The 12,724-nt window shown below is 44.8% G+C and overlaps 1 protein-coding gene across 8 annotated transcripts in view; it reads right to left on the bottom strand.

Annotated features, from left to right (window-relative positions):
* Positions 1–12,724, bottom strand: part of MED12L (mediator complex subunit 12L) — a 1,138,385-nt gene that overhangs the window by 550,787 nt on the left and 574,874 nt on the right. The gene's annotated exons all lie outside the window — the stretch shown is intronic.

Genomic DNA, 12,724 nt, shown 5'->3' with positions numbered 1-12,724 from the left:
TTATGTTTTTGACATGTTTGGGAATTCTTAGTCTTGGTATGTTCTACATACTGAAGGCTGCAAATGCACTCCTGCATGTCAGTATTGCATGTGATGGAATTTTTTATCTTGAATTATTGCCATTGGTCTGTAATTTGTGTAATAGGTTTAGACATAATATATTGGCTGTTTCAGCACTGAGTGCAGTTTGTATAGTAAATATTGCATTCTGGTTTTTAGTCAACTTATTTTTGGTAGGATGAAGCTGCTCTAAGGGCTATTTCTCAGCCTCTGTGCCTTTTTGCAATCACTTGGTTGTTGTGAGAAAATAATTTGGAGTTTTTCTTCAATATTAACTATATTACAATGATTTCTTAATATGATTTATATTTCTTTATTGTTACTATTGCATTAGATAATTAATTTAGCTTCTTTTTTGTGGATGTTTCATCTTTGTTCAGAGCTTTTCATGCTATTTCCTTATCGTACTTTCTTGCAGGAATTTCTGTTCACAATTTTCACCGTGGACTTTGAAAATGGTGGAAAATGTGCAACTTTTCTTAAGCTATTGGAACTGACCTCCTGGAATCTTCCAAAGTCCAAGAAGATGACTTGTTCTCTGCTGAAATGCTAAGTGGATTCCAGGTTGAAATGGTTTGAAATGATGTAGGTAAAATAAAATCTTCATGGTCAAATTAGTAATGCCAGCATATGATTTTTCTGAGGCTGACATAGTTGGATACGAAGCTTGTACTCATTGCTGTGCCACTTATTGGGGATGTAGTTATCTTCTAAACCAGTGGTTCTCAACCTCAGCTCTCAAGTTACGTTTTGAGGATTTCTGTCTATGGAATTAGGTGGGATAATTACTGACCTAGAAAAATAAATGAACTCACCTACAGTATGTTTGATTACAAAAATCTATAAAACATGATCTGTTGGGAGTACTTGAGGACTAGAGTTAAGAACCACTATTCTGACATTTACAATATCGACAAGCAGAAGGGGGACAGTGGTATGTCAAACCGACATGGCGATATGCTAGTGCTGCTATGTAAAGTATCATTACAGTCTTGGCTTTACAACTTTAAACACAATGCTTTACCATCATGTTTAAAGTTGTAAAGCCGAGATGGTTACTAGGCTTTACAAAAGGTTGTAGTAGTCTCCTTTGTGTCAGAAATAGCTGTGTTGTAATATGTAGTGCATGTTGTCCATTATATCGTTTACTTCTGCATGTTACACATTTATTTTTGTGCACAAATAGTGGTATAGTGGTATTTGTATGCACAACCATCTGTATGGTAGGCAGAGCCATAACTAGACTTTTTGGTGCCCTGTGCCCCCCCATTTTTCCAATAGGGATATAAGGCGCATGCTGCATGGGGAAGGGGCATGACAAGAGAGAGTCCATGCAAGAAAATGGATTTGGACCAAATCCTCTTTATACCACATTCATGCACTTACCTTGAGAGCCTGTTGTTATTCAGTTACAATACCCTTTATTAAATAACTCTTTCAATATACTGCCATACCCAGGATTCAAACCTATAACCTGTTGAATTCTAATCAAACACCCTACTCATTGAGCTATCCTGCATAAAAACTATGATCACTATATTGAGTTCATGAATGTTGTATACAGTGGGTATTAGCGACAGAAGGAGACAGCGGCGGTCAGGAGATGCTGGGCTTCAGAAAGGGGGGAAGCTGCAAGTGAAAGTAATTAAAAGAGAACATTGACAAGTGTCACCAACAGCGCCCCCTACCCTGCAGCGCTATGTGCGGTGCCTCCTCCGCACACACCTAGTTACGGCCCTGATGGTAGGGATGTGATGTTACAAGCAGAATGTCTTTCCATTGGATCTGCTCCAATATCTGTATCATATTGGTTATAGTCCTGAGATGGCTCATAGATCTGCAGAGATTGAATTTATTTTATACCAGAAACTATTGGATGGTCTGGTGTTTCTTTTTCCACTAGCATCCCTAAATTAAGGCCTTCTTCCAAGTTGTTTAACAGTAATAATTTTAATCTCCTTGTTGGGTCTTCTCAAAGTTTCTCATATAGCCTGCAAGTTTCTTCCCTTGACTGTGAGTTTGTTGATGAGGACACTGTTCTTATGTAATTCTTCCAGTTCATGTTATTAATTTATTGTACTGTTGAATTTGTTTTTTTGTTACACAAGTTGGTCTAAATATGAACCTTGGGTAGAAAATGGTCTACGCCTATAAAACGGTGTGTATACTGGTTAGGCAAAATACTGTAGGAAAGAGAATGCGTGTATAGCACTAGCATTGGCTACCTGGAGGCTGGCAAAATGATCTCTCATTGATGACGTTCCCAAATTGATGCAAAATAAGGCATGTGGTGATAGGGCCATTCACTTGCCAATCACTGTGCCTACTTCTGCACCAGAACGAGGTGCCAGTGATAGGCATCAAAAGGCGGCTAGCTGATACTATGAAAAAAAACGTTTTTTTTTAAATGTATGTATTAATAAATATTAAAATAAATATTTACCCCTCCAGAACCCCTTCATATTGGCTTGGGCTAAGGTCATCAACCACCTTATGATAGAAACAATACTGAATGAGATGAAGAAAATAAACATTAATAAAAAATGTTTAGCACCAACTGAATAAAAAGTAGTAGTAGTAGTAGTAGTAGTAGTAGTAGTAGTAGTAATAATAATAATAATAATAATAATAATAATAATAAATGTTTGTAGATACACTAATAAAGTAAAAGCTGATGTCAGTGACTTGGTATGGACTTCAACAAAATATGGTGGCATGCAACAAATAACTTCTGAGTAAACACAATTGTTTTGATAATTGAGAGAATACATACAGTATGTGTGTGTATATATATATATATATATATATATATATATAATATATATCTATATCTATATCAGGGACGTGCGGTGAGGTAAATGGCTCAGGAGGCACTGGCTAGCACCACAGCCAGATTTACACACAATATATGAGCCAAAGGGTGCATGTGGGCATTATACACAGGTGCAGCAGTACAGGTTGAGTATCCCTTATCCAAAGTGCTTGGGACCAGAGGTATTTTGGATATCGGATTTTTCCGTATTTTGGAATAATTGCATATCATAATGAGATATCATGGCGATGGGACCTATGTCTAAGCACAGAATACATTTATGTTTCATATACACATTATACACACAGCCTGAAGGTAATTTTAGCCAATATTTTTTATAAGTTTGTGCATTAAACAAAGTGTGTCTACATTCACACAATTCATTTATGTTTCATATACACCTTATACACACAGCCTGAAGGTCATTTAATAAAATATTTTTAATAACTTTGTGTATTAAACAAACTTTGTGTACATTGAGCCATCAGAAAACAAAGGTTTCACTATCTCTGTTCTACTCCAAACATTCCATATTTCGGAATATTCCGTATTTCGGAATATTTGGATATGGGATACTCAACCTGTATATACTGCTGGAAATTTGAGTTTTGATCAGAGATGTGCGGAAAAGATAGGCAGTGACTCACCTGCCATAGACTTTTTACTCCAGTGTTTTGCCTATAACAATGATTAGAATAATGCAAAGAAGATATTTCTAACAAATTATTTGTCATTTTCATATACTCTATATACTCTATACAGTCAAAACTCTGGCACAAACGTTAGTATGACAGGAAAGGCTCTGCCTCACTTGCCTCACACCACCGCACGTCACTGATATTATATATATATATATATATATATATATATATAAAATGGAGAGATGGAGTAAGCTTTACTTTACATGGGTTATACCTAGGCTTACCATACCATCCGTTTAAATTGGGCCGTTCATGAATTACATGGGTTCTGTGGCTGATTTAAAACCAGGTGGAATGCAGGCTTAAAGTCAGCCAGCCACAGAACCTATGTAATTCATGAGTGTCCTATTTTAAAGGGATAGTAGTACTGTATTGTAAGCCTAGTTAATCTCAACTAATTGCATCATTTAATTCCACTTAGGTAGAGGGCATTACTGATCAACAGGGGCATCAGATTTTTTAATGTAAGACATCATACTGTATGACATCCGATAACATAGTGCCCCCTTCAAAATGGACACCCACGTCTTCATTCTTTGAAGGCTGACCTGCAAATCTATTGTAGAGAGGTAAATAAATACTATGGAAATGATTCATTCAAAATGTAATGTTGATACTGAACAAAATAACTTTTAGGGTTTGGATGGTAGAAGTCTTTACTCATTATATTCAACACTTCCAGTCTACAGTACTGTACTAACAGACCCCCACATACTGATGGCTGCCTGACAACTGTTATTTAGGGGAAAAATAACTGACTACAGAAACACAGGCAGATGTGAACTGTAGGCTAAAGACTATTGTTTTGTCTGATGTAGATTATCTGTATAACTCATAGCTACTACTGTACTCCACTGTATGTGTAAAGTTTTACCGCAATTATATTGTAATGTGTAACACATCAGAAATAAACAGAATTGTTGTCTATTTTCAAGCTGATATTTGGGTGATATTTATTCAAGGTGTTGAATGTCTGAAACTATGGGCCGGATATAATGGCGCCCGAGTTCAGCAGACGTGCTGGATGCCGACTGAACTTGGAAGTTTTTTTAAAAAGGGCCAATCATGTAGAAGGCTAAACCATGCCTTGTACGTGATGGCCCCTTTAAAGAAACATCCGAGTTTGGCTGGCATCCTGCACAGCCGCCGAACTCAGGTGCTATTACATCCGGCCCCGTATTTCTGTTTGATGAATTTAAGTTCTCAAAAACAAAACCATGTAGTCAGAGAAGGCCTCACTAAATACAGGGCCCTGTGTGATATAGCCTTCCTATAGATGTGTCCTCTTACATCCGTGCCGCAGTCACGCTAAACAGCCCTTGAAGTCGCGCCATGCCTTTTTGTGGTTTTTTTTCGGCGAAATAGCGTTTAGAAGATGCAAATTAGTGTAATATGATGTACAGTACAAACAGCTTCTGCTGATTAAAATGATATGCAGCACGCCTATATTATGTGTGTAATTGCGGCTCTTTCTGCAACTGAAATGCTACGCACAGCATTTTGGGGCAGATGTATTAACCTGGAGAAGGCATAAGGAAGTGATAAACCAGTGATATGTGCAAGGTGATAAAGGCACCAGCCAATCAGCTCCAATATGTAAATTAACACTTAGGATCTGATTGGCTGCTGCCTTTATCACCTTGCACATATCACTGGTTTATCACTTCCTTATGCCTTCTCCAGGTTAATACATCTGCCCCTCAGTATACAAATACAGTCGCCTTCCCAAACCCCCTGCCAGAGCTGCTCTCCGCAGTGGGCCAGTTCCTCCATCACTTCCCCTCCTGGATGTCTCCCTGGTGGCTTTCTATGCACTACTTACATGAATTTGGCCAGGGGAGAGAGGGGGAGGGGTCTGCCACTGCTGGAGAGGGGCACTGTGATGTTTTTAATAGCTCCCCGCTTGCAAGCTGTGCTTGGCTGCTGACTGTCTGCAGGCCCGTGGTGCATGGCCGCATGGCTCCGGACTTCCGTGGGAGTATCTGTGAGTAGCTGGCAGTGACGGCGGGTGAGAGCGTGTGGGCACCATTATGTAAGATGGCGCCGGCGAGGTAACTGCGGCTGCGCCCCCAGGCCGCAGCACCCTGGGCCATTGTCCTGCTTACCCATGCCTGGAACATCCACTGATTTTACACAACCCTCCTCCCCTCATAATACACCCAGTACACACACACACACACACACACACACACACACACACACACACACACATGCAGCATCATGTTATATAATACACAGCCCCCTCCCCCATATTAAACCCAGCACAATATACTGTATATTGCATTATACACAACCCCTCCTCCCTTCATATTACACACAGCACCATATTACATAATACACAGCCCCTCTCCCCCATATTACCCCCCAGGAAGACAGCACCATATTAAATGACACTATACAGAGCCCCCACTCCCCCATATTATCCCCAGTACACACAGCAACATATTAAATGACACTACACAGAGCCCCCATTCCCCAATATTACCCCCAGACAGAACACCATAGTTGTCGTCTTCCTGGCTGCCCTCTCCGGGAGAGAACAGCCAGGTCAGCACAGAGGGGGAGTGGGGTAGGCTCATATAGCAGCATAGGGGCAGGACGAGGGCGGGGCTATGCAAATGTGACTTCACAGGGCGTGGTGGTTGCGATGATGTCTGTCATCATAGCCACGTCCCCTGCCCTATAATGCAGAGATTACCGGCATTATACAGCAGGGGGCGTGGCTACGATGACGCAATTCAGTGAGGATCGCTTCATCAGCTGCCCGGACCGCCCACTTCACTCGCAAAGTGGGAGGCCGGGTCCGGTGGGGCTGCAGTATACGGGAGACTTGCCTATTCTTCCAGGTGTGCCGGGTGGGCCACCGTTTTTTCGGAAGCCTCACGGCCATTTCGGAAGAGTAGGCAAATATGCAGAACACATATCACCCATTTACTGTTGCTTTGTTGCCCCTTCCTGTGAAGAACAGGAGCTGGCCCTGTGACAGTGTGGTGGGGGAAGCAGCACAGGTAACATCCAAAGGCAGGCAAGGAGCAGAAAGAGGATTGCTGGACTAATACACGCAGCCCTCTCTGAGTGCGGTGGGCAATGTACGGACGGAACAGCTGTCAGCAGATCATTTGCTCCGCTGATTATTCCCCTGACACTGCCACCGCCGAGCAAGCCTCCGCTCACACTGCCTCTCACACAGTGTGCACAGCAAGACAGCCACTGCTACCCACAACCCCGAAGGGGTGTGGTATGGAAGGTAGATAGTAACTAGGTCGACAGTGTCTAGGTCGACCACTATTGGTTGACAGTAACTAGGTCGACAGGGTCTTTATGTCGACATGTTCTTTAGGTCGACATGGTCAAAATGTCGACATGAGTTTTAAATGGGTTTTTTATGTCGTTTTCTTTGTAGAGTGACTGGGAACCCCAATTAGTGCACCGTGTCCCCTCGCATAGCTTGCTTTGCTCGGCATCCTTTGGGCAAGTTGCCTCGCTCCGCTACCGCTTCGCTCGGCACAGATTACCGTTCCATTTGTAGTCCACGTGGATCGTTAAGTATGAAAAGGTTAAAAAAAAAGAAAAAAAATTGTGAAAAACTCATGTCAAACTTTTGACCTGTCGACGTAGCACATGTCGACCTAGAGACCCTGTCGACCTAGTTACTGTTGACCAATAGTGGTCAACCAAGATAGTGTCGACCTAGTTACTGTCAACCTAGAGACCGAATCCCACCCCGAAGTAGCTAGACGTGCCGTCTCTCCAGAAGCCCCACTCCTCCCCCTGGCATTCCTGGTATGCGCATGGAGGCAAAACTATAATCCAGGAGTGCTGGCAATGTTTGCGGAGTAGCCAGAGGATCATTTAAAAATCAAGAGCCTCCCGCTGAATGCGGGAGGGTAGGCAAGCTGCATTTAACGCAGTGAAACATCCTGTTTAATTGCATTTATGTTGCTATTTGCTGTAGGACTGGCCAGAACGGGAAGGCTTTGGTGTGAGTTGGTCAACTTAACATGTAATCAGGGCCGGTTCTAGACCTTGTGGCGCCCAGGGCGAATGTTTCCTGTGGCGCACCCCCCCCCACAACCCCCACCCCCACCACCTCCTGGTAAAATACAGTTGGTGCACGCCGAGGGCGCGCACCCCAAAACAGGGGCATGGCTTCTTCATAGGGAAGGGGCATGGCTTCTTCATAGGTAAGGGGCATGGCTTCTTCATAGGTAAGGGGAGTCCACAGTTATCCCCCTGTACTTGTGCCCTGCTGTAGTTGTGCCCCCAGTAGTTGTGCCCCCAGTAGCTGTGCCCCCAGTAGCTGTGCCCCCAGTAGCTGTGCCCCCCAGTTAATTTCCCCCCAGTAGCTCTTCCCCCTGTAGCAGTGCCCCCTGTAGTTGTGCCCCAAGTAGTTGTGCCCCCTGTAGCAGTGCCCCCTGTAGTAGTGCCCCCAGTAGCTGTGCCCCAGTAGCTGTTCCCCCTGTAGTTGTGCCCCCTGCCCGCTTTGAAACCCTAAAAAACCTCCACACAATACTTACCAGACTCGCTCCTGCTTCCGGACCGCTGATGCTGCTGCTGTCTCCGGGCGCCGGCTCCTCTCTATGGGAGAGACGTCATGACGTCTCTCCCATAGCAGCGCCGCACTAACACTAGGGGTCAATTTTGACCTCTAGCGTCAGTCAGCGACACCGGCTGCAGCGGGCACACTCTGCGCTCACTGCAGCCGGGGGCCGGGAGTGGGGAGGGAGGGTGGATTAGTAGTGGCTCTTGCCACGGCGGCGGCGGCGCCCTCAGGGTAGCCGCACCCCGGGCAAAAAGCCTGCTTGCCCGTGGCAAGAGCCACTACTGCATGTAATCCTTGTTTTTAATAGAATACAGCTTAAATTAGCTAAAATAGCATAAATAATGTATTCGATAAGCACAGAGGAATAAACTAATAAAGGTAAACAAAAAGGTTGTGGCTTAAGGGGGTGATTCAGATCTGATCGTAGATGTGCTAAATTTAGCACATCTACGATTAGTTTTGCTGACAACACAGGGCTAGTCCACCCAGCATGTCTGGCCCTAACCCCCCCTCACGGGTGCGAAAGCACTGGCAGGCAGCTACCTGCCGCGTCCCGGTTCGCAGCGGCTGCGTGTGACGTCACGCAGTTGCTATGGGCCGTCCCCGCAATTTCCAGACACGCCTGGAGTGTCCAGACCGCGCCCCACTAATGCCGTTGGCACGCCCCCTACCGCCCCCGCGTCCGCCTCTGTCTGTCAATCAGGCAGAGGCGATCGCAGCCCTGAATGCTTTCAGCATCTCACTGGGCCTCCCGGGATGTACGTGCGCACTCCCCAAACGGCTTCAGACTGCGGTCGCTGCCGCTGCAGTGATCCAGTCTGAATTAGGCTCTAAGTATAAGGAATATCACTGAATGTGTAACACTGAAATCAGACTAGCAAAGAGATAAACTGGGAAACTGCAGAGTAACCCCAAAAAGTTGTTTCAAATACATAAAAATGAACAAAGAAAACTGCTTACAAGCGGTTAAAGAAAGCTGTTATACACTAAATATGTTATTTTACTGGGATTATAAAGGAAGAAAGAATGCTAGGAAACGGGTCACGCAAACGATAATCTATACACTCCATTAACACAGAAGGAAATCCATTTATGACTAAACAACATTAAGATTGATAAAGCACCTGTTACAAATGATACTCACCCATATGTATATGTATATATATATATATATATATATATATATATATATATATATATACACACACACACACACACACACACACACACGTTACCAGCTCATCAAAATGACGGAACAAAATAACAGTAATGTCAGCGCCAGCGGCTGTATGCAGCTGAACGGAGCAACACTTGAATTGCTCCGCTAAGCACCATCTAGTGGCCACCGACCTGCAAAACACATGAATTCGACTATTAGCAGTACCTAGGATCTCCCTCAATTGAGTTGAGGGTAGAACTTTAGCTTTGCAGTCCGACGCTATGGAACTTGCTTCCGTGCACAGTTTAAGAGGGGTGTGGATTATTAGATCTACACTAAAAAGGACTACAGTCAATAGGTCTACCATTAATGGTAGACATGCATTAGGTCGACAGGGTCAAAAGGTCAACAGGATTTAAATGTCGACATAGAATAGGTAGACAGTATAAAAGGTTGACAGGGTCAAAAGGTCGACATGGAGATAACACAAAAAGGTAGACACTTTTTCTCTTGCGTCCTAGAGGATACTGGGGATCCATTTAGTACCATGGGGTATAGACGGGTCCACTAGGAGCCATGGGCACTTTAAGAATTTGATAGCGTGGACTGGCTCCTCCCTCTATGCCCCTCCTACCAGACTCAGCCTAGAAACTGTGCCCGAGGAGACGGATATCTTTGAGAGAAGGATTTCACGCTTATGGAAGTTCTTGAAGAGTTTTCTGCATTTATTTTTCTGTTTGTTATTTTCAGGCAGGACTGGATGGAACCAGCCTGGCTGCTTCGTGGTACTTAAGGGGAGGGGGGGGGGGGGGGGGGAACTGCCCAACCTCTTGAAGGGTTAATGGTCCCATTCCCCGCTTGCAGGACACTAGATCCTATTTGCAGGCCCCACCAGGGTGAGCGTACATTCCCACCCCTAACAGAGCCAGAGGAAAGAAGAGTGGTGAGTACTAAGCCGGCATCCCGGTTAGCGGGTCGCCGGCTATTATGAGGAGCGATTATTAGTGTACTAAGTCCCCTATCAGGGTACTTAGTCTGCGACCCAGCTAAGCTTGGCATTAACAATAAGGGCGCTGTGTGCTGGCTCCAATATCTCTGTGTCTCCCTGGAAGGGCTTTGTGGGTTAATTGTGTTCCTCTTCCCCAGGGAGCTCACTACTATGTACTCAGTGTAGTGCACCTTCTCAGGCTAGCGGGGCTGAACCAGCGTGGCTGGATTCCATTAAAGGAATTATTTCCAATATCTCTAATAAATTGTCCCGCTATGAGAAAGAGACGCAATACTTAAGACAGTCTGTGGAGGAGATTATGAATAGAGACTCAGTCCCAAAACAAGTGTCTCAGTCCCCTGCCATTTGTCCGCAAAAACGATCTCTGGCCCATATCCTGCAGTCTGATTCTGACGCTGAGGTGTCAGACATGGAGGAGGGGGGGGGGGGGGGGATGCTGCTCTGTCACAGGGAATCGAGGCTCTTATAGAAGCTATCAGAGATGTTCTGCAAATTCCTGATAAGGTGGCAGAGGAGTGTGAGGAATCTTATTTTAATGTAAAAAGTCCTCAGTCACTTTTCCTGTGTCAAAGGAATTGAATACCCTGTTTGAAGAACCGTGGGTTAATCCTGATAGGAAATGTAAAATTCCTAAGAGGTTACTCTCATCCATTCTTTTTCGTCCTGAGGATAGGAAAAAATGGGAAAGTCCACCAATAGTGGATGCATCAGTGTCCAGGTTGTCACGAAAAATTGTATCACCTGTCCCTGGTGCAGCCTCTCTGAAAGACACGGCTGATCATAAACTTGAGACTACACTGAAATCCTTGTACACAGCTGCTGTGGTGGCCCAGAGACCCACTATAGCATGTGAGTGGATTACTAAAGCCATTGCTAAATGGTCAGTTAACCTAATTGAGGGGTTGGATTCCTTATCTGGGGGGAGATTGTTTTACTCCTGCAACATATACAGGACACTGCGAACTTTATGGTGGAAGCCATAAAAGAAGTAGGTTTGCTTAATGCACGTACCACTGCTATGGCAGTGTCAGCACGCAGGGGCTTATGGTTACGCCAGTGGACTGCGGACGCGGACTCCAGGAAAGGCGTGGAAGGCCTACCCTTAATATGAGAGGCCTTATTTGGAGATGAACTAGACAAATGGATCACCAAGGCTACTGCGGGTAAGTCCACATATCTTCCCTGTGCAGCTCCCCCAACCAGGAAGACCTACTCAGGACCTATTCTACAGTCCTTTCGGACTGCCAAGTTTAAGGGCAAAGTTAAAGGATCTTCTACAGCCAACAGAGGCGCTAGAGGTAAACCATGCAAACCAGCAACTGCCGGTTCTCAGGAACAGAGCTCTAGCCTGGAAGACTGGCAGGTTGGAGCCCGACTAAAAAATTTCAGTCACATCTGGACAACATCATGCTAGAATCCCTGGGTCATAGATCTTATTTCCCAGGGCTACAGACTGGAGTTTCAGGAGCTCCCACCTCACATATTCTTCAAATCAGGCTTACCAGTTTCACAAGAGGCAAGTATAACCTTACAGGATGCCATTCAAAAACTGGTACAGACTCAGGTCATTGTTCCAGTTCCACCTCATCTCCAAAACAAGGGATATTATTCAACTTGTTTGTGGTACCGAAACCGGACGGTTTGGTAAGGCCAATTTTGAATCTAAAACCATACTTACGAGTGTTCAAATTCAAGATGGAGTCTCTGAGAGCGGTGATCTCAGGTTTGGAGGAAGGGGAATTCCTAGTGTCTCTGGATATCAAGGATGCGTACCTTCACATTCCAATCTGGCCGCTATACCAGGTTTATCTACGATTTGCACTGCAGGCGGTCACTACCAGTTCTAGGCCCTGCCTTTTGGTCTCTCCACTCCACGGCACCAAGGGTGCTCACCAAGGTGATGGCAGAGATAATGTTTCTCCTTGGCAAGCAGGGAGTGAACATAATTCCGTACCTGGAAAATCTTCTGATAAAAGCTCCATCCAGGGAGAGGTTGTTGAACAGCATTGGCCTCACAACAAAACTACTCCTGGATCACGGGTGGATTCTAAATCTTCCAAAATCTCACTTAGAGCCAACTCGGAAGCACCCATTTCTGGGAATGATTCTGGACACACAGTCGCAGAAAGTTTTTCTTTCATTGGAAAAGGCATTAGTAATCCAGTCGATGGTTCGGGATGTCCTGAAGCCAACCCGGATATCGGTGCATCTATACATTCGCCTTCTGGGGAAAATGGTGGCCTCTTACGAGGATTTTCAGTACAGAAGGTTTCATGCAAGACCCTTCCAGCCCGACCTGTTGGACAAATGGTCCGGATCACGTCTTCACATGCACCAGAGGATCCGTCTGTCGCCAAAGGCCAGAATCTCCCTTCTGTGGTGCCTACAGTCTTCTCACCTAATCGAGGGCCGAAGGTTCGGGATTCAAAATTGGATTCTG

This window comes from Pseudophryne corroboree, chromosome 4 (assembly GCF_028390025.1).
Source record: "Pseudophryne corroboree isolate aPseCor3 chromosome 4, aPseCor3.hap2, whole genome shotgun sequence".
Lineage (NCBI taxonomy): Eukaryota > Metazoa > Chordata > Amphibia > Anura > Myobatrachidae > Pseudophryne > Pseudophryne corroboree.
Note: the sequence above shows the minus strand (reverse complement) of the source record. Positions and strands in the feature narration are given on the sequence as shown.